Source organism: Megascapheus bottae, chromosome 5 (assembly GCF_031878675.1).
Source record: "Megascapheus bottae isolate mThoBot1 chromosome 5, mThoBot2.hap1, whole genome shotgun sequence".
Classification (NCBI taxonomy): Eukaryota; Metazoa; Chordata; class Mammalia; order Rodentia; family Geomyidae; genus Megascapheus; species Megascapheus bottae.
Window position 1 is genome coordinate 57,490,105 of NC_143513.1, and position 23,707 is coordinate 57,513,811.

Sequence of the window (23,707 nt, forward strand, 5' to 3'; positions counted from 1 at the left end):
CTCTGGGATGTCTTAGCCAAGGTATTATGGAATGTTTGAATGAAACCTCCCCATCAGCAGTCTTACACCAGACAGAAAATACCTGGCTCTGGCTCTCCATTTGATCATTAACTTGGAAAAGCTTGATGGTAATGCATCCATGGCATCAATGCTTTGATAGATGCAAAAGTGGTCAGGCTGTTCTGATAACACCTGTAGAAAGCCTTAGGGTACACCTCCTTCCTTGAGGAGATAGGCAGCCAATAACTGCACCTTGGAGTGCAATATTATGTACAGTGTTTTATTAAGTGTACATTTTTTCCTCATTCTGAGGCTTTACCTTGGAGTATGGACACTGACTATGGTTCAAAGCCAGCCTGGAGAGGAAAATTTGTGAGATTCTGATCTCCAAAAAAACAGCAAAATGCTGGGGTGGAGCTGTGAGTCAGGTCACAGTGGGTTAGCTTTGAGCATAAAAATGCTCAGGGACAGCACCCAGGTCCTGAGTTTAAGTCCTAAGTATGAAAAAATGAGCGAGAAAAAAAATCTATCTGGATGTGCCAAACAAAGATTAATAAATAACAATGGAGCTTAAAGTTTCTTAAACTTGAATATTCTCAAACCCACCAGGTCTTTTCTTTTATAGCAAGAGTTCAGGCACACACACACACACACACACACACACACACACACACACACACAAACATTAGAAGGTACTGATTAAGGGTTTTACTAGACAAAACTCAAGAAATATATTAATACTCAGTGTTACCAAGACATAAAATTTGAAGTTTTAAGTCAGGTTCTATCATGAAAGAGACAGGCAGAGTTTTGTTTCTGCATCTGCTTGTTAAGGGTATTTAGATATAGATGGACAGCCCTCCCCCCTTATAAATATTAAACTGTATTTTACCTCTCAAAATGGTTCTCATCTTGGAAAATCAGATTTTAAAATAAAATAATGTAGGAACTTTAATAACCCACCATGTTCTGGTTTTCCTAGATGCTTTATGGGTTTCAGGTATAAGGAGAAAAAAAGAAAAAAAAGCAGCCTTCACTAGTCAGTGCCCTTGCTTTAGAGTTCAATGTCAGTGGAGATTTTGGCATCACATTCATTACTTATTTATATTTCCCCTCTTTTTTTCCACTTTACAGATAATTACTACTTAATTGATACTGCTTCTATGCAAGCCTAGTCACAAGATTCACTGCTAAATAGAAGAATCATTAATCTGTGTGTATGTTGTAACTTCTTTAAAAGAGTGGCTAGGATAAGCAAAGTCATTAGCAGTTTATTTGCAACAGGGCACTTATGCAGTGCTCTGTGGAGGACACATCAGCAGTCAGTATGTAACTGAGCAATTAACACGGGACTTCTGTACTTTGGGGTGTTAGATTGGGAGTAAACAGAAGCAGATGTGGAGTGTTTGTGCTGTTAGCATGCACGATCTGTTCTGACATATGCAAATATCACTCCTGCTTACAGAACCCACAACCCTTATTGTACCATGACCTTGCTGATGAAGCCCTATGACAGAAGTGCTTCATTTGCACTGGGTGCTATTAATTATTAACAAGCCAAGACCACCTTTTCTTGCTATTAGAGCTCTACAGAAAGCTAGGTGAGAAAGCATGCACAAACATGGAGATAATTCTCTAGTACTCAGCTTTTCTTGACTACTGCTCTCTTGCCTGAAGACTCCTGGCAAAGAGAGATTAAGAGAGAGCAAAAGAGCCTCAAAAGAGTAGACAGATGGTGTCACCTATGTAGTCCAGATATGAATTTGAATAGTTTTCTCCATGAGACTCAGCTTGAGATGAGCCGGTGTTATGTATGGAGGAAAGAGAAGACTGGACTTGGAATAGATTTATATTCAACTCAGAGAGCTGGGAAATTCACCAAATTTCACTGGATCTACCAAAATTAAAAATAAGATTTTCCACAAAGATCTGTGTACTTCATAAATGGGCAGCCTGATTGTGGGTAGATTGTTCAAAGGAAGCAATTTATACCTAACAAGAATATTTTTTGCTCTTTAAATTGCAATATAATATACTTTGGGGTTAATAAAAAACCTGTCCTCAGTTCTTCATTCTACAAAAAATATTAAAATAACTATGTATTTATTGGAATCAGTATATTTTAGACTCCACATACTTTCCATCAGAAGACAGACCACATCTAAAATGCACTTCAATGAAATGAATAGATTCTAATCACCTTTCACTTTCCTCTATAGACATTCTAACATTTGCTTTGATCTTTCACACGAACCCTGATATTCCATCTTCTCTTTGTATAAATATTTTATAAAAAAAATTTCACTGAAACTTGAGGTAAGCATCATAGACTGAAATCCTATCACCTCTATAAAATCAACCTCAATGCACAGAATAAGAGGCAGATTCCTAACTCATTGATCTCCATAAATAAGCTGTCAGTTGTCAGATTACGAAAAATAACAAATACTACATCCCGTACAATATAATTCTGCGCTTACTTATAACCTTAACTATATTGTGCTTGTGAATAGGCTATAGTTTCCCAGGTTACTGAGTAGAACACTTAACAAAATAAAATCTACATCTTTGCTTAAGACAGTTTTAAAACTTTCATGGCCTAATTTGTCTGGTCAGCAACATTTTCCATAAGCAAATGGTCTAAAAAAGAGAAAGTAAAAAAATGGGTAGAGAGTGTAAACACTTATGTAGCACAGTACTATTTATATTTTCTAGATGTTTTTGAACTTTTTCTACTTTTTTCAAGAAAGAAAATGCTCTGTTATGGTTCTCTCAACCTGTGTAAACACTATAAATATAGCTAACTGCTAGGATGGTATAGCCTATCAACAAAATATTTACTATTTTTTTTCAAATCATTACTGGTAGATGTATCAGAAAGAGCAAATCAGTCTGGGCATGATGGTTCACAGCAGTAATCCTAGATTCTTAGAAGATGAAAATTAAAAATATCATAGGATAAAGCCAGTCCAGGAAAATACCTAGTGAGACTATTGCAATAAATAAACCAGACATAATTTTTTGATGCCTGTAATCTCAGCCTTCAGAGACACAGGTAAAACCAAAATTCACAATCCAAACTTGGCCTCAAGTAAAAATATGAAACCACGGCTAATATATATAACATAATATAATATATAGTTTATTATATATACTATATAGTAATATAGTATATAATATATAGTAATACATATAATATATAGTATTATATACCATACACAATATACATATTACATATATACTAGCAAAAAAAGTAAGGACTGAAGGCATGGTCCAACTATTCTTGCAACTAGCAAGAATGAGTTTAAATTTAAGTAGTATTAAAGAAAGAAAAGAAGAAAACAGAGAGGAGGAGGGAGGGAGGAAAAATAGAAAGGAAGAAGGAAGGAAGAGGGAGGGAGAGAGGGAAGGGATAAGAATAGGAAGGAAAGATGAAGGAAGGAAGAAAAGAAAGAAAGGAAGGAAAAAAATATAAGAAGGGAAGAAGGGAAGGAAGATATGAAGGAGGTAGGGAAGGAAGGAGAGAGGGAGGGAGGGAGGGAGGAAGGAAGGAAATAAAACCAGATTATGATTCCTCTATGTCCCACAAGAAAGGTGTCAATGTCTATGTGTTTTTATCATCTTCAAATGTAAAACTATTCCATGGGTCAGATGAATGTCTGTTCTTTGGCTTGGATTCCGTTAAAATGCAAACAGAACTCAGAATTCTAATAGATATTAGCTAATGGGAGGATATAATTTACATCTGATCTTTGTAAAACTGTGTCCCAGTTGACGTAGTTGCCAATGGTAGGTTACAATCATTTCCATGATAACATATTTCAACAGACAATATGAACGCTTAAGACTATATCTTGTGCTGAAGTTATTATCTTACCCATTCTCTAAACACAGTGACTTTAACTGATGGGCAGTCATAAAATAAAGACTAGTCAGTGTCTATTGGTATCAGGAACTACGGATACTTGATAATTTTGCCAACAAAACCGTGGAGATTTCTCAAAATGGGACCACCTTCAGTTACTTGGGCAAAGATTTCCTGGATAAAATTGCTTAGCCACTTAATGTATCATTGAGGCAGTTATTTCAATTACGGAAATCATCTACATATGAAATATATAGAATTAAATGTATCCATAATGTCGACAGAAATGATTAATGATGTCATTGGGCCAGATTGATATAAATTGTACAGTTTGTCTTATGGTTTACCCATGCACTATAGTACTTGAACCAATGCCTCAAGAGAGGTATAATAGTAAATTTATAAGGAAAGCTACATGACTTTTAAACATAGACTACAGTGGCCTATGTGATTTAGTCTGGTGTTTGGGCATAACGTTTGAAGATAGTTGAGGTCAGCACAGCATGGTAGCTTCATCCTACTGTTTGAAACCAGTTGAAATCTCCCTTTTTAAAAATAATTTTTATTGTAATTAATAAAAGGGTTACATGATATTTGCCAGATAGAAGGTGCATTAATTCACATACATTGATACCCTTTCACAGGTCTTGGTCCTCATTACCCTCTCCCCCAACCCCCCATCTTGGTTTTCCCCCCTTCCCTATCCAATTTCAAAAACCAAATACAAATATATCCAATATATCAGATAACAAAATGAGATACTGTAACAATATGATATAACCAAGGGACAGCAAAAGAGATGAGAGATAACATAGTACATTAAGGACAACAATCATTCATTATATGGCTTTTGTTTCAATATCCTGGAGGTCCTTTCAACTAGCTTCATATTATATGGCCTTATGTATCAAGGTTTTGCTCTGTTGCAAATCTCTGCTATAGAGCCCAAGGTTTCTACTGATTATGACAAATGAAGGAAACCATTGAGCCTAAGTTCCTTTGAGTCTGGCTTACTTAACTTAATATGATTTTTTCTAAGTCTTTCCATTTCCTAACAAATGGGGCAATGTTTTTTCTGACAGCAGCATAGAATTCCATTGTGGACAAATACCACATCTTTTTGATCCACTCATCAACTGAGGGACATCTAGGTTTGTTCCATATCTTTGCTATGGTGAATAATGCTGCAATGAACATTGTTGTGCTAGTGGATTTAGAATGCCCTAGTTTCTGGATGGTTGGGTAAATGCCAAGTAGTGGAATTGCTGGGTCATAGGGGAGGTCTATGTTTAGCCTTTTGAGGCACTGCCATACTTCTTTCCATAGTGGTTGAAGGAGTTTGCACTCCCACCAACAGTGTAGTAGTGATCCCTCCTGGCCACATCCCCTCCAGCATCTGTTGTTATTCGTTTTCCTGATCCTGGCCATTCTAACTGGAGTGAGGTGGAATCTTAGAGTTGTTTTGATTTGCATTTCTTTTATGACCAGAGATGTTGAGCATTTCTTCATGTGTCTATAGGCCATTTTTGTTTCTTCTTCAGGGAAGACTCTCTTTGGCCCATTTTTTAATGGGATGGTTGTTACTTTGGAGATTAGTTTTGAAGTGATTCAATTTTTTGAGCTGTTGATATATTTTAGATATGAGGCCTTTGTCTGCTGTATAGTTGGTGAAGATCTTCTCCTTAATTACATTCTGTGTAAGACAAACTCAAAGGATTTTATTCTTAGCCTCTGCTGACCAGATCAATAATAGCTGATGAAGTTATGTCTTCATGGGATAACTTAGTAGAACCCAAGACAGCTTAGAAAGTAGAATTTGGGGAGACAAGTATGAAGGGTCATATGTATCAACGTGCCTTGAAATGTAAGACACTGACTCATCTTCACTGCAGTCTATATTGCAAGGGAGAACAGCTTTGCAAGACAAAAGCCATTTCTTTATCTGAAACACAGCATAGTCTTCCGTCTAGGCTTAGAAAAATAGCCATGTCTTCTCCCAGAGCTAAAGGTAAACATTCTCATGGTCCAGTATAAGGTAATGTTCTTCAGAGAAAAGAGAAGGCATACTTTTCATACTCAATCTCCCTCTCCAGGTTTTTTTTTGTGTGTACAGAACTGAAGGATAGTATTCTCTGATGCAATCTTCTGCATATGAAGGTACTGTTTAATTATTTACCTCTATTCTATGGGCCTGCTGCTTAGAGTATATCATAAGGAAGTACTCACACAGTGTGCAAAATATGAGGTTTCATGCAAAACAAATATGAGTGCTGAAAGTGACAAGGCTCTTGTATACATTGCTAACTAAATAAAAAAACCATTTCAACACACAAGTAGTTCATATACAAATATATTTATTAAAGTAAAGCAATGAGTATACAGAGGTAAAATTGTACAGATAGACAAGGTCCCAATCTAAAACAAATTCGTGAAGTTATAACAGAAAATTTAGTTAAAAGGAAGATCAAATTTACACTTTAGAATGAAAGTATGGAAGTATATACAGAATGACTGGAATAACAGATACCATTTAGAATAAACTTATAACATCCTAAAATAAAGATGGTGAGCTCCATAAGGAAACAGCAGGGGAACAGGTAGAATGGGAAAGCATGGAGAGACATTCAAGAAGAAAACTGGAAGGACTCAGTGAATCATTGGATGTCACCATGGGAGTAGGGATAGGAAGACATCACTAAAAAAAGAGGTATATTAAGATATTATATAAGTTCTTTTCAAGTTCATAATTGAAAAATTAAATTTGGAGTATTTCAGAAGAGCTGAATTTGGTTACCATTTGGTAACCAAGAGAGAGAGAGAGAGAGAGAGAGAGAGAGAGAGAGAGAGAGAGAGAGAGAGAGAGAGAGAGAGAGAGAGAGAGAGAGAGAGAGAGACAGAGAGAGAGACAGAGAGAGAGAGACAGAGAGAGAGAGACAGAGAGAGACAGAGAGAGACAGAGAGAGACAGAGAGAGAGAGACAGAGAGAGAGACAGAGACAGAGACAGAGACAGAGAGACTGAGACAGACAGAAACAGAGAGAGAGTGTTTGGGGCTGGCCTTTCACCTTTAGGAGCTGTTTAATAAAAGGAGGAAAAATTGTTATAGGAAGAATTAGATTTCCCATAGAGAGCATATAAACATGACTAAGGCACCAGAGATGGAAATGTAGAGAACAATTATTTTTGTGGTCCACATAAATTTTGAGAATGAAAATAAAGATCTTGGGTCTACAATGGGATTCCAAGAATAGATATATTTGAGTCTAAAGAATATGGAAGCATTGTTGAGACAAACACAATATTTTTCTTAGCACCAATTTAGTTTATTATATTACATAACTATTTCCATAGGCATTTCAGAAAGCTCTGTGAGACCACAGAAGAAGTCACAGTGAAAACAGGACTGATGAAAAGATTTAATTATAATTTTTAATACATAACAGAAAAATGAAAATGCTAATGCAGAGTTCTGCATAATGTTTTGGCTATAAGGGGTGAGGTAACAGTGCTTTTTGGGAAAAATGTCTCAAGGAAGATGTGAATGTTTATCTTCCTCAAACAAGGTATAGATTGTTTTAGTTCCAAATTCTTTTATTTATTTATATTTATTTATATAGCTGTACAAAGAAGTTTCAATTCAGCAAATTAGTTTATAAATGCATCTTTATTAGTATCATCCCTTCCATTGTTCCAGAATACTTTTTAAGCATTTATTATTAGTTGTTTTCTTTGACTCACAATTTTTTTCAAACTGCATCATTTAATATCAGTGAATTTTTACATATTTTGAAACTTATCTGACAGGACAGAAGTCTATTCAAGGCTTTTCATATCATAGGTAAGTGAGTAAAGTGACTGCCCCTGGTTACATGTGATAGATGCGGTTCTTTCTCTCTGTCAGGAAGGAAGAGGGCCAAACACTAAATCATGTGCAACTCACTTCAGTGTCTCAAGATGTATTTTCATTTCTCTTTACACATAACTGGTTTTTCTTTGTGGAAAAATTTCATATTAAGTGAAGTAAGCCAGATTCAAAGGCACATAGGCTCAATGGTTTCCCTCATTTGTCATAATTAGTACATATCTAGGACTCTCCTAGCAGAGGATTATAATAGCTCAAAATCTAGGTACATAAGGTCATATAGGATGAGACTAATTGAAAGGGTCTCTAGGATATGGAAACATATCTTGTGTGATTGTTGCTTTTAATAGATTATGTTATTTCTCTTCTCTTTTTTTGCCCTTAGGTTAATCTCATATTGCGACTGTATCTGACTTTGTTACCTGGTATATTGTGTGTGTGTGTGTGTGTGTGTGTGTGTGTGTGTGTGTGTGTGTGTGTGTGTATTTGAAATAGGAAAGGGAAGGGGGAAAACAAAATGATTGGGAGGGAGTGGAGAGAGGGAAATGGGGACAAACACCATGGGAAGAGGTGCTAATGTGAGAGAAGAAATGCACCTACTATCTGACAAATGTAACTGTAAGTTCTCTCTAAACCCCACAATAATAAAAAGAATTATAATGGTCAAAGAAAAGGATACTCTAGAGAAATGATGACTGTCATAAAAGTTTTTTTCTTTTTTCTTTAGAGGATTTGACATTGATTTTTACATCATATTTCAAATGATGTATTTAACAAACAAGTATTCAAGAAAGGAATCTCTATATACAATCACTGCCACTTCGATTTTAGAATATAATTAAAATTAGGCTGAGGGTTTGTATGCCATAGATACACATTAATCTATGTAATAAAACATTATGCTTATAGAGCCATAAATTTTTATGTCTATGTAGCCCCAAACCCATCAAACCATCACTAAATGGGCAAATGAACTGAGGAGAGACTTATCAAAAGAAGTGGTTAAAATGGCAGAAAAGCATTGGAGAAAATGCTCATCATCCATGGTCATAAAGAAAATGCAAATAAAAACAACCCTAAGATGCCACCTTACCTCAAGTAGAATGGCCAACATTCTGAACTCAGACAAGTTTTTCCTTTCAAAAAGAAATTAGAAGCCAGAATTATGCTTGAGGATACAGTAACAATGTCAAATGATGCTTCTTTGATTCAAATGTTTCTTTATAATACAACAAAATAGAGCAACCAAACAATAAATTAACAATCATCTCCCCCCCCACACACAATCCTGCCCAAACCTCCTAAACATCTTTCGCCACCAGCAGCATCTTAAGAACTGCAGATCATGAAGAAGGGGTTAGTAAAGGGAAACTGCTCAGAGCATCTGACAAGCACAGTGATTGTTTGTGTTGTTTGGATAAAAGCTTATTACAGGATATTAATTAAAACTGTCCATCACACTGGTTAGTTAGACAAGAACATAGTATTTTTATGAATTACTGTATACTGTACAAAGACTGAGCCTTTCTCTTGGTCCTCTTGACAATTTGTACAATCTTGCTCGTCTCATCAATTTTCCTGGATTTTGAAAGAGAAACACCCAAGTCCTTTTCCAATCATAATACTTCGTGCTCAATATCCCAGATTACCTTAAAATGTATGTGCCATGGGACTCTATAAGGACAGGAGGAGCCTCCCACATAGTCTACCCATCACATGAAAGATTTATAAAATAAAGAGCTATTTATAGACTGTGATTGAAACTCTCACCATGTTAGTTTCCCTCCCAGACAGTCCCACTTGGATTTCTTTCCTTTTCCTTACTAATTGAATCTTCCTTTTTAAATGCTGTGTTCCACTGTCTTGTCTTTGCTTTCCTTGATGAGAAAGTTAGGTTTTTAATTTCATTTTATTGCTATTCATCTTGTTTTCTCTTCCATAAATGGCTTGTTGTCTTCTACCTTACTGCTAAGTTTGAAACTTCTCCACATCATTTGTTTAATGAACTAATTATAATTCTTCTGACTTTAATTTGGTCAATTATAATCTGTATTTGGTTACCTCGAGTTCCTAGACTGACACAAATTGTGTCACTTCTAGCAGCTACAAATGCCATTGAAAATAAAAATTTGGTGTCGTTCCAATCAGTCAGCTTTCCCTTCTCCTTTTTAATTATTTATTTTATTTTTAAGGCTCCAACTTCTGTCATTATGAGGAGGATTGTTCATTATTCCAAAAGCTGCTAAGAACAAGATTGCTACCCCAGCAGAAGGGAATCTGTTTTAAGTAGTGAGACATTTGGGGTGATTGTGGAAGAAAAAGGGGCCTCATACCTTCCTTTTATTGGTAGACATGCTTTATTTTAGAATTCTCAAACTCGGTCCTTATTCACATTATTCCCAAAATAGAATATAGTGACATTTATTAAAAGAGAATTGAGTTCTACTTTGTTTCTTTATAAGCCAAATACTTTAAAAATTAAACACTTCATGAAAAAAGATTAAGTGTATCTATTAACACTAATAAACTTAATTTAGTGACTTCAATCCTGTAGAATGTTAAAATTATAAGATGAAGTGTTGAAAGAGTCATTCTAAATATTTATTTAGCCCCATCTACCTATATGGGTGTAATTGGTGTTTCTCTGAGATACAAAGAAAGCAGAATTCAATTCAATTCAACAAATATTTATTAAGTTACCATTACAGCCTAGACACAGTGCTGAGTATTGCATGGAATACAAATACAGAAAATGTAATCTATTAAGGCTTAAAGTTGGTTCTGTTTGGTTCCATGAAGATTAATCGAACAGTTAGGTGCTATGCTAATTGGGGTGATGCTGTCCATTTTCTATCCTATACACAAAGGAATGTGACATATGAATTATACACAAAGGTATATGACATATCATAAGTTGGAATTGATGAAGTCTTAAAATTATGTGCAGTATTTTGTATTTAGGTATCACGCATAAGAAGTATTATCTTCAAGATACTCTACAAAAGCAATAATCTCAAATAGTTAAGACTTGTGTGTAATGAATATACATATACACATATGTATATATATACTCATATATGTATATGCATGTGTGTGTGTGTGTGTGTGTGTGTGTGTGTGTATAGTCACAGTAGCTGCAGTACTCTTCAAGTAATCATCAAGAATTGGTTAAGTAGATGGGCGTTCTAAACTGAGCAAAAAAATAAATTAACACTTTGATAAATACTTGAAATAATTTGAATATAAGTATTCTGAGAGATTAAAATGCTGAATAGTTGCTTTATGAATTAAATCTTGGAAGGACCACAGGAATAAAGATACAAAAAGAAAAACCAATAGGCCTAATAATATGCCCCAGTGTATGCTTTGTTAGCCTGTGAGCCAAGAATAGTGGTACCCTGTTAGAATGGTGGAAAAACATCAAAAGAATCATATAATACATTGATTTTTCATGGCTGCCATAACAGAGTGCCTCTTAGTGGGTGGTTTAAAGAGCAGAAATTTGCTTTCTCACAGTTTGAAGGCAGACACTTTTGCAGTATTGGAGGAGAAGTTTTCTTCTCAGACTTCTATTCTCAACTGGAAAGAAGGTGGTTGTCATTCTCTGTGCATTCTCAGGGTGCTCCTCTCTACTTAACTATGTCCTGATTTCCCTGTTTGTAGGCACACCTGTCATACTGGATTAGGGCTCACTTTAATAAGATCTTTGTAATTTGGGTATCTCTTTAAGATTCAGATTCTGAACACAATCACATTCTGAAGAATTGGTAGTTGAGAGCACAACATATGAACACTGAAGAACACAATCCAACCCCATAAGATAAATTTTCTACTGCAATGGGGATACATAAACATATATGTATTTTCTATTGATGCTTTGGTGAAAAATCACAATTTAGTAATTTTAACTATGTCAATATCACCTACAGAGGCTACATAATCAATCTTGTGGCCCTTCTTAGGTGAAAGGTTACTATCTTCTATGCTACATAGATGAGTGCGTATATTCATATTAGAGGCGATAACAGGAGGGATGGCATTAAGAACTATCTGGGTGAAACAAATAAGACAAGTCTTTGCTATCATGATGCAAAGACAGAGAAAAGGAGTTACCAAGTCAAGGAGACGAACAGCAAGGACCATCAGATATTAGGAATTGAATTGTGTGCATTGTCTCACAAAGGAGGGATAGAGAGCAGATGACAAAAATATCAACAAAAAACAAAAGATGCCTTCCAGGCCCACATCCCACAAGCATTACTGGTAGTTAGATACAGTTAACATTTAAAAACAACTTCTATCTTTATTAATGACTTGTTTGTTTTGGGGATGATATTTGTATATGGGTTTATCTCACACAGCAAACTTTGCCTTTCATATAACATACAGAATGTTCCTTAGGAAATATAAAATCTCAAGTGCCTGTTCTATAAATATTTATATTCTGAAAACTGTTACTCTGAAATTGTCTCTAGAAAAATTTTATCCAGTGAGGAACGTAAGATAAAAGGAACAATTGCAAATGCGTTTTAAAGCTAGATATTGGTTCCACATTTTAAGGGGTGAGATTTGCAAGTATTCTGGCTCTATATGTCAAATTTACCAGAAAAATACCAAATTTCCAGTTGACTCTTTGCTGAAAAAAATCATTGTACTTTGTAATTTATTCCTTTAATGTTCTATCAAAATTTTGACTATCACCCTTAAAGAAAATCACATTTTAGATAAAGAGTAGATCCTTCTAAACATTTCTACTTTGCACTGTTTCACACTCTGTGCCTCAACTTTACTTATTCAAAAGCAATAATACAGAAAATTTTATCACTAATATAAAAGGGCATTCAAATGGAAAAAGTGAGCCATAACTATTAACTAGTAGTTACCAAATTGCAATTAGAAAAATAAAGATGTACCCTCTCTATGCCTAGTCACCAATACAGAGGCACATATGATTATCAACTTGCAGGCTACTGAGAAAAAATTAGCTTCAAAATTTAGCGTCAAAATATAAAGCATAACGTGATGGTACAGAGAGCTGTCTTTAATGTTAAATAGAGACAGATGCAGAGAGAATGCAGGCTATTTACATTGCGTGCATTATAGTTTCATTCTAATGCTTGTGTTTCTAATCATCATTATTTCAAAAATTCTTTCTTTAATATTATTGTTACCTTGTACTTATTGTTTATTATCTACTAAAGATGCATTTAATAGGTTTTCTGTTCTTGGTATGTTATTTATATATTTTTAGGCAAACATGGATTTTCTAGCATAATGTTTTCTATTTCAGACAAAATATCTTAAGAAATGCATGGAAATTATTAGTGGGGACACATCAATCAAAAATAAGTACTTCCTGTGGTGCTCATTCTAATATTTGTACTGGGTGAACTTCTAATCACTTTATCATTTTAGGAACCATAGAATAGACAGGACTATACAAACATTCCCATCTGAAAGGCCCCAAACTCTGTATTTAGTCCTGGGAAACCAAATTAATAATTTGAAAACTGTACTGAATAAATGAAAATGATAAGTGGCTAGTTTTTATCTAACATAAAATCATCATGATAAAGCAAGAAAATATAGCTTCTCAGCACATCCTTCTTATACTTACTAACTTTATTCTTCATAGAACAACACTTGGTTTTTTAAGGAAAATTCTAGATTTCCTGAATGCTTTCAGATAAAGACAGATTTCCTACTTAATGTCTTGAAACTAACTCTACCTTGAAGAACAGCTCTAGTGTTAGTCCTTGAAAATGTATTCTCAAAGGCCATTTCCTAGAAAATGAGATCATCCTCTCTCTGGTCACAGACAATTTTGTTTAAATGGATACGGTATTGATATAACTTTTAGTTGCAATTTACTTTTCAGAAAAATCCATGTCTGGCTAGCACAGACACAAGTAAGTAAATAAACCAGAAAGTAAAAAGAATGTATAGTTTAAACATTCTTCACAATGGTCTTAGATATCTTAATTATTTAGATGTTTTGATTAATAAAATTTTCTGCTTTTCTTTGTTCTTCAGAGTATCAATATACATTTTTACTTGATTTGAGTTTACCTGTTTGTTTTTTATTCTGTCTCTGTCTGTGTCTCTCTGTCTGTGTCTCTGTGTCTGTCTGTGTCTCTCTCTCTGTCTCTGTCTCTTTGTCTCTCTGTGTCTCTATCTCTGTCTGTCTGTCTGTCTGTCTCTCTCTCTCTCTCTTTCTATCTCTCTCCCTCTCTCTCCCTCTCTGCTTTGTTGTTGTTCTGAGACATGGTTGTTATATTGTTCTGGTTTACAGTCCTTCAGGTTTTATCTCCTCAGTGTTGGGATTAGATGTATTTAAGACCACAATGCCCAATATGGATGTTTAATCCGGCATGCACTTAGTTCTCACAAAGGTAAGCAAATGTTTTATGCATTTATAGTGATTCTTCATATAAAACAATGCTTCTGTCTTGAGCTAGGCTCAAACTTCACTGTGGGTCTGTGGTTGCTGTCATTTGAGGTTCCTAATTCATTACAAAGAGGCAGGAATTTAAACTTCAATTTTGTTAAAGTCATAACATGGACAAAGAGACAAAGGCAAAATATGAAGCCTCATTTCCAGTTAGTGAAGGGCTAATTTTAAGGGTACTAGAGAAATAATAAGCAGTTTAACTTTTTGCAGTTACCTTTATCACATACCAATTTTACAGGAAGAACAATTATCAATATTTGTACATGTGTTTCTGCTCTCCCTCACTCATTTCTTTAGTACAGTGCAAGAGAAGTATAATTTGATTCAGTCTTGTGAGTTTCATACTTCTGCTGTAATTGTTAGGATGCTTGCTAACCTCCTACCCCATCCCTCAACACTCTCCACACACGTACTCCATTCAGTCTGTTGTGTAGCCAAGCAGAAAAACTTTCCAGTCCAAGAAGCTGGTTTCCTAAGTTAAGCAATATTTTCAGCTTTCCTAAAGATGTTTTCTTTCATCACTTTCTGATGAAAACTCCATATGTCCCAATGGCTCACATAATAGAAATTGTAATCATATACATCTGGGCAGCATGAGGTATGCCAAGGCTGACTCAGGAGCCAAGTTATGTTACCTTAATCTTCCACACTTAGTTCAGGGGAAAAACATTAAAGCTCTATAAAAGGATTGAAAAGCACTAAAATGGTTCCATTTCATAGAGTTTGGACGGGTACTATTAAAACCTTTCCTAATTTTTTAAAGCCACCAATTAATAGCTAGAGTTTAGAAATAATTGTGTGACTATAACTTCTCCCTTTCCCATGATTCCATTTTCACTTGAGCAGAAAAGAATAATATACATGGGGCTGGCATGATTTTCAAACATATCAGTCCTGTTTGTCTGCTTTTCACAGCCTCCATTCTATTTGTCTTCTCTAGCCCTATCCTTTGATGTGTTACCTAAGTTCTCCAACCCATACTGATATTTTCTATTTAATATCATCATAATTGTTTTAATTAGATCACCAAATGCAGTAAAGTACCAATCGACACTGGTTATTAGATCATAGAAGAATGTCTAGCTGTTAATGAGGTTTGGGGAAAGGTAAGCATACTTGGTATAGGACATACAGAATTCACTTTAGAATGTCTTGGCTGATAAAGGGGACAAAGGTCATTAGGAAGGATGAAGTGGTATTCAAAAGTGGCAGATGAAGCAAAGACTTCTGCAGTCCTTGAGTCTCAAATGTCTACCATCCCGGAAGAAAGGAATGTTTTCCTCTTGTGATAAATGACATAACCAAGGTTTGGACAGTGTGGATGCCAACACTAAGCCAAGCTATTTTTGGCTGGGCACACAGAAAGCCTACCTCAAACTATATTCCACATGTGTAAAATCCTGCACTTTTTTTTTTTTTGAGCAAGGTCTCATTATGGCCAGATTAGCCTAACACTGTCCATCTTGCTTCTACAAATGCAGTGCAGGGATTGTAAGTAGGTATTACCATGCCTGGCATAAAACCTACAATATTCAAATTAGAAAAAGGTTGAAGTGTGTTGTAAATTTAAAGTGCTTTCTTAGCATGTGTGAGTCTGTGGGTTTGCTCTTCATAAGAATCTCCCTCATACATACACAGAGAGAGAGAGAGAGAGAGAGAGAGAGAGAGAGAGAGAGAGAGAGAGAGAGAGAGAGAGAGAGAGAGAGGCAGACAGACAGACAGACAGACAGAGACAGGGAGAGAAAGAGAGAGAGAGAGACAGAGAGAGGGAGAGAGAGGGAGAGAGAGATTTCAAGAAGTAATTCTTTAAGCAATATTTCAATACTTTATGAAATACGATATATTTGGGAAAGCTTGATAATACTCCACAAAATAAAAAATGTGAATACATAAGTGTTCAAATTCATTTTATTTGACTTTATTTGAACTAAATTGCCAATCAAGAAATATTTTCATTATTCTCAGGAGAGGTGTGCAAGTATTCAATAACTATGCGCATACGATCATATAAAATGATGTTTATTGAAATAAATTCAAAGAAATGGAAGATGTTTTTTATTGTGCTCTTCATGGTTCTTTTACTTTTCTTTTTTTTCTTTTTTCCTTTTTCCCCCCTTCTTTCAATGTTTGTTTTTATTTCTGTACACTCTCTCATGTATATAAGTTTATCTGATTTGGGGAGGGGAAGGGAAAGCACAGGAGAGGATGACAGTTCAAAAAGAAATGTACTCATTATCTGACTGATGTAACTGTAACCCCTCTGTACATTGCTTTTATAATAAAATTTTAAAAGATCATAAAAAGAAATATTTGCACAGAAACCATATAAGTAAAGGAGTCTTTAACATTTCCTCTATCTTTCTTTGCACTTTCTCCTCTCCACTTCAGTATTCTTTAAGAAGGCCTGGTGACCTATACCTTTAATTTCATGCCTTTGGTCTTAATATCCCAAAGTCAAGAAGAATAACCGCAATTATTCTACAGTGCAATGGTCCACTCTTGTTGAACCCAGATACTTGGAAAGCAGAAATTGGAATGATCATAGTTTGAGACCACCCAAAAAATGTTAGAAGACCCTATCTCATCATCTCAGCCAACAAGCCCAGATCACTTATATATTTGTCATCATAGCAGGAAGATAGCAGTTCAAAGCCAGTCCTAAGGGGAGGGAGGGTGTCCAACTAAAGCATGTCTCAAGTGGTATAATAGCTATCTCTCAAGCACAAAGGACTGAGGGCCACCAAATAAATAAAATGAAGAATGGAGAATATGAGCAAGAAGAGTCCCAGGGGCTAATTTGCCTTAGGCTGAATACCTTAAGGTATTTTTCATGGCAAAGCCAACCTTAACTGCTATTGCCACTTTAAGTGGGATACTGACCGAATCAGACAGTCTAGAAGTATGATTACAACGTGTGTGTGTGTGTGTGTGTGTGTGCGTGCGCGCGCGTGTGTGTGCGTGTGTGTACAAACAAGTAAAAGAATGGGGAGAATGGCTATTTCATTTTAGTAACAAAATAAAGTTGTGGTGTATTTCCTATCTATGTTCGAGGCCCCTTGATGGGCCTCATTTGCCCTAAGGAACTCATTTTAATTGATTATCTCTGAAAAGACCTATGTCCAAATAAGGTTACATTTTGAGGTACTGGGAATTAAGACTTCCATGTATGAAGTCTAGAGAGGCTAGAGAGGACACGACACATTCCGTGCCAGAGGCCATCACTCAGGCTTAAATGCCTTATTTGAATCACGGTCAGGACTATAGCCTAGATCTATCTACTTTATTAATGGTAGTGCCAGAAAGTGCTCTGTGGCCAGCCAGTGCTGTGGTTTCCAACAGGTAACTTCTAAAGTGCTGATAAGGAATCAGTTATTAGCAAAGGGTTCAATTAATGCCTTGAGAAAACATTGTTAAGAATACCATTTTAAAAACTAAATTGATTTCTAGGAGAACATAGACAACAGAATTATTCCTTTTATGAAACTGACAGAATTATTCCTTTTAAAGCAAACATCTTGAGGTAATTCACAGAGCTCTGTCCTACCTCTCACCCATGCAGCATTAATCAACCTTACCCAGAAGATGGTTTTGAACACATTCCAGGAGCACATGTTTGTGATGAAGGTAGATAGAGCAGTTTGTCTTCATTGATCTTCATAATGATGCAATCATATTGATATTCTAGTATCCAAAACAGAGGCCATGTCTATCTTGAAGTAATACAGAGCTTCACACAGGAGCAAGTTTTAAATTTTCTGTCCTTGATCCCATGTTAGTCCACATATCAGTTAGCATAGGATTTATATGGCCAGAGTTCAAATTCTGTAAACCAGGCAATAGAGTATTGGAAACTATAGATGACTAGAATTATTCATAATATGAAACCATCACACTATCAAAAGGAAATTTGTTTAGCGTTACTAAAAAGATATCAGTATGTAAGAGACAGCACCAATTTGTTAGTGCCCCTCCTTTTTTTTGTCAGTCCTGGGCTTGAGTTCAGGGCCTGAGCACTGTCTTTAGATGTTCTCAAGGTTAGAGCTCTACCATTTGAGCCTCAGCACCACTTCCAGCTTTTTTTCTGTGTATGTGGTACCAGGAATTGAACCCGGTTCTTTGTGCATGTTAGGCAAGCACTCTACCACTAGGCCAAACTCCCAGCCCTTAGTGTCAGAATTTCTAAATATCAATTTATATATTTTAATCTATAAAGCGGATCTATCATTTACCTATTTTTTCAGTAAGAGAAATATGTATGAGCATGAGTTTACCCATGCAGAGGTAAAAAGCAACAATAACTGGTTAAGATGGAAAAAGGTATGGTGCCCCCTGCTCCCCCATCCTTTCAAAAGGATTTATCAAAAAGACAATTGTTTTTCCATAGAAATAAAAAAGAGCCACGGAGATAACTCTTAGCAGTGCTTATTCAAACACTGTAGCCTCAGCCTTTCACCACAAGGTGGTTTTAATCCATGTGGCAAGGCTATTTCTCCAGTGAACATGGACAGAGCTGATGAAAGCTGGTGGACTTGCGGGATTTCCATTCACATTGTAAGCAGCTTACCCTGTGGGAGGGGTATGGGAAACCTTCTTAGGATGATACCATTGAGTATTTAGTTAATTTAACTCTTTTTCCTCAGATTCTATTTTCAAATACGTTCTTTCTGATTATAATTTACTTCCCCAAATAGCTTGACTACAGAGGGACTGTGTTAATCAAGCCAATAAAATATTCAAGACCATATGATTGCTCTACTACATCTAGTTGCAAATGAATACATTGACATTCTGGCACCTGTCTTTCAGACTTTTTTTCCTACTGGCTATCAGAAGGACCTTTATAAGATTGTTTGAAGGTAATAATATGGCATTTAAAGGGAATGGGTAGCTTAATCATGTTTTTGTCTGGTCCTGTCCATTCCTGGAGGGCTTCACTTAGATGAAATCATAGTCCTTTTAGTTTTACACAGAGAGGTAAACAAAATCTCTTCTTGATATATTTTTATGCTGTTTCCCTCTTCCTGTCTTCTTAAGCAAGAAAAAGTTATTTAAATGGCCCAAAGTCAACCAATATAAAAAAAGAATTTATCTCCATATTAGATCCACATAAACACAAATTGTCTCTTTAAAGAACTGAAATATTTCTTTCAATGAAACTGGATTCAATTTCATTGCAGAATAAATATTTTACCCGTTTAAAAAAACATAATTTGCATTCAATTGTTACCTCTCATTTTGTCTCAAATGTAAGTATGCTTCAATGTTGAAAATTTCAGCTTATTGAAGACATGCTATTTATCATCACCGCTTGATCAGGATATGAGTTTTGATTTGTTTAATCTAGTTTCAGACTTCCATCAACAAGTACAAAGCTACACAATAGATCCTTGAACCTACATTTCCAATAATAAGTAACATTTATCTCTTGGCTTTATACACATTAGTTATATGGAATTAGAGCCCCCTGTAGAGACATTAGGTTAGAGATTGTAAAATCAATGTGGCATGCAGCCATTGTCTTGAGATTTCCAAAGAATGTGGGAATGAAAGGGCAGCTGGTCTTTGACCTACCATGTGGGAACATATTACACAGCTGGGAATTGCCACAAGTGTCCCCAACTCCACTGCCTTTATAACGTTAGAGAAGAGGTAAGCTTAATGTGGAGGAAATCTATAAATCATTATGCAGTTTGTCAAGCAAGGTAACACTGTACCTTGCAGGATCAGAATCATCTGGCTTAGTATGTGAAGAAAACTATTTGTATTTAACCGGAATTTAATTTAGATTCACAGGTTACTACAGGTTAATCTCTCCTAAAAGTATGTCACTAAATTGAATGAGTTTTAAAATGTTAAATTTATTTTTCCCCTCTCTATCATGTCTGTTGAACAACTTTTTTGGTTTATAACAGAAGTCTATATGGATCCAGAAGAATTTAAGAGGTTAATTCCATAAAGAACAATAGAATGTCTAAAATGAAGTACGTTGTTTAAGAAGGAAATTTTATGCAAAGTTTCTTGAAAATCCAATTTAATGAGAAGGGATTCATTTGTAATTAGGGCCATTATTTAAAATGTGTATTAATAATTGTATCTAAACAAATATTCTCTCAATTAAATACATGTGTCTACATTCTTGATTTAGTTAACTACAGTTGTTTAGTCTTCACAGATTGTAGACAAGACATCTCTAGAAAATCTCAGACTCACTTTTCATAGCCTGTTGATGTCTTTGAAGCACACAATTGATGATGAATTGTACTATGCCTCCTTACCAGCAGACATCTTAGTACAGGCTTAACTAAAGCTACCTAAAGCCCTGAAAGAAACATGATTTTTTCATCATTGAAAGCAGGAATTTTCCATTACTTTTAGTATCACCAGTATTATTTTCCTGACTTCTCCTGACATTGTCTGAATGCAGAAACAAGAAATCACAAAACATACTTTGCTTTTTAATAAACTGGAAAGGTTCAGAGATCAAACAGCTCCCTGGAGCAATATCTCACATAGATAGACTTTACTCAAGGAAAAGCATTCTTCTCTAGCCTCTCAAGGCAAATATATGATTTGTTCTGTATCATTAGGCTGTGTATCTACTGCGCAAACCAGGGATGGTGTGTACTGCTAGAGGAAGGGCAAACTGATGTTTATGGATAGCTCTTACATAGCCAGCAAGTGACAGGAGCTTATCACAAGTAGTTGTTTTTCATGCTCACAAAGTTTCTTCAGCTACACAGGATGAGTAGAGAGCTACTCATATTCATGTCTTTCAAGGTACAACATTTACATTATGAGACAGTTGGGAGAAAAATTTTAACCTTGGCTAGATTGTTGTGCTTTTAAAATTTGAACATGACAATGTTTTTGAATGACTTTTGCTTTATGTTTTATAGAGAATCACTGAACTCCTTATGAAAAAAAAACTCCCGTGGATAAGCTTTTTTGATGTTGCAAATCCACATTCCCAGCTATATGCCTAGCATTTTCTTCAAATTTATCAAAAGCAAGCAGGCAGCGCTGATGAGATGTCCTGTGTAAAGCAAAATTGGCCAGAGGTCATCATTGTTTAAATGAGGTCTAAGATTGCAAGAGAACAAGCAAATTCAGCTTCCTTGCAACTGGTGTAGATTAAAATGTTGATTCCTACCTGTATTGTGCAAAGTGTGAAGAAATTTAATTTTTAAATTCTCATGTCTCAGAGAAGTATACTGCTTACTTCAAGGGAACAGTTCATTTAGTTTAGTTTAGGTTAGGTTAGGTTAATTTTTATTAAGTAGTTGTACAAAGATGTTGTCATTTAACAAAGCTTATGGATATATCTTGATCAATGTCACTCTTTCAACATTTTTACCTATCAGTTTCAGAAAATAAAAAATGTGTTCACCTGAAAGATACCCAAATCCCAACTCAAACTTATACACTAAATTATAGCTTAGTTTGAGTGGATGTGTGTGATATTCTTGAAAAGGCTAAATATAGACAGGAATGACATTTTCAGAAGCAAGAAAAACATTGCAATTTGTGTAAATGGTCTGCAAGTTTGGTTCAATGATGTGATGTGTCTAAAGTAAAGGGTATTATTACTGAGTGAGCCTTGGTTTATATTTTTGCTGCAGTAAAAGGGTGTTTCTTTTGCACCTTCAACGATGAGTTATTAATTCACATCATAACTCAACAGAAATAAACAAGTAAGCTTAAGTCCATTTTCTAGAAGGAAGGTTTTCTTTGTTGCTTTGTTAGAAATAAAACATCACTTAGGTAGTAGGCTTGAAGAACTGACTTTCTATTTGATCCCTCTCATATACAGTAACAATATTATTACCCATGATTTGGGGTCTTTCCTCCTCCTCCTCCTCCTCCTCCTCCTCCTCCTCCTCCTCCTCTTCCTCCTCCTCCTCCTCCACCTCCTCCTCCTTCACCTCCTTCTCTTCCCCTTCCTCCTCCACCTTCTCTTCCTCCTCCCCCTCCCCCTCCTATTATTTCTTCTTCTTCTTCTTCTTCTTCTTCTTCTTCTTCTTCTTCTTCTTCTTCTTCTTCTTCTTCTTCTTCTTCTTCTTCTTCTTTTCTCCCTCCTCTTCCTCTTCCTCTTCCTTTCCTCCTTCCTCCTTCCTCTTCCTCTTCTTCTTCTTCTTCTTCTTCTTCTTCTTCTTCTTCTTCTTCTTCTTCTTCTTCTTCTTTTCTTCTCCCTCCTCTTCCTCTTCCTCTTCCTTTCCTCCTTCCTCCTTCCTCTTCCTCTTCCTCTTCCTCTTCTTCTTCTTCTTCTTCTTCTTCTTCTTCTTCTTCTTCTTCTTCTTCTTCTTCTTCTTCTTCTTCTTTTCTTCTCCCTCCTCTTCCTCTTCCTTTCCTCCTTCCTCCTTCCTCTTCCTCCTCTTCCTCTTCTCCTTTCCCTTCCCCTTCCCCTTCTTCTTCTTCCCCTTCTTCTTCTTCCCCTTCTTCTTTCTCTTCCTCTTCTTCTTCTTCTTCTTCTTCTTCTTCTTCTTCTTCTTCTTCTTCTTCTTCTTCTTTTCTTCTCCCTCCTCTTCCTCTTCCTCTTCCTTTCCTCCTTCCTCCTTCCTCTTCCTCTTCCTCTTCCTCTTCCTCTTCTTCTTCTTCTTCTTCTTCTTCTTCTTCTTCTTCTTCTTCTTCTTCTTCTTCTTCTCCTTCTCCTTCTCCTTCTCCTTCTCCTTCTTTGATTTCTTTTACATGCAAAAGTTTCTGTCACAGATTTCATCTTGAGAGAAATTACTGTGACTGTTTTCTTTCCATTTCTTTTATTTTTCTCTCTTTCCTTTATTTCCTCCCTCTCTCCACCAGTATCTTCCTTTCTCCTTTCTTCTCCTCCCATCTATTTTCTTTATCAGTAGTTGTGCAAAGGTTGTGAGTACAAGGCCTTTTGATCAATGTCATCCCTTTCTTCTTCATTCTTTCTTATTTCCCCTGCCCATCCCTATACTCAAGGGATATAGTTCAATTTTTACATAATGTATAATGGATATAATGACTGCATTTACTCACCATTTTTTTCTCCATTCATGTTTTCTCCATTTCACCTCCCCTACAAAATGTTTCTACTTTCTCTTTCCTGCTTTTTCTTTCCTTTCTTCTTTTTCTCTTAGAGAGTTTTTTTTTCTTTCTCTTCTCTCTCATTCCCTAGATTTTTGGCTTTTTCTTCCCAGCTTCACTCTTCTGCATCCTATTCTGGTAGGATTAGGGCAGCTGTCTACTGAGGATGCATCTAATTTTGGCCCCTGACTGCCATTTGGCCTTTTAAAAATGGCCCCAATTAAAAGTGTGGAGTAATAAAAATAAATAGGTTTGGCTCCCTGAGTGTTATGACTCACCCTCATTAAAGGCTCTGTTGCCTTAAAGGACACTCACTGATTTTACCTTTCACTTCAGATAGAAAAGCAAACACATGTATATTTTCCACAAGAGTCTGGGACAGAAGATTCTTGTATTTAATTAATCCACATCAGTCGATCATACATAAAAATATAAAAAGCATACCTCAGACGGGTGTGACCAAACTTCACAGAGTGGGAAAACTC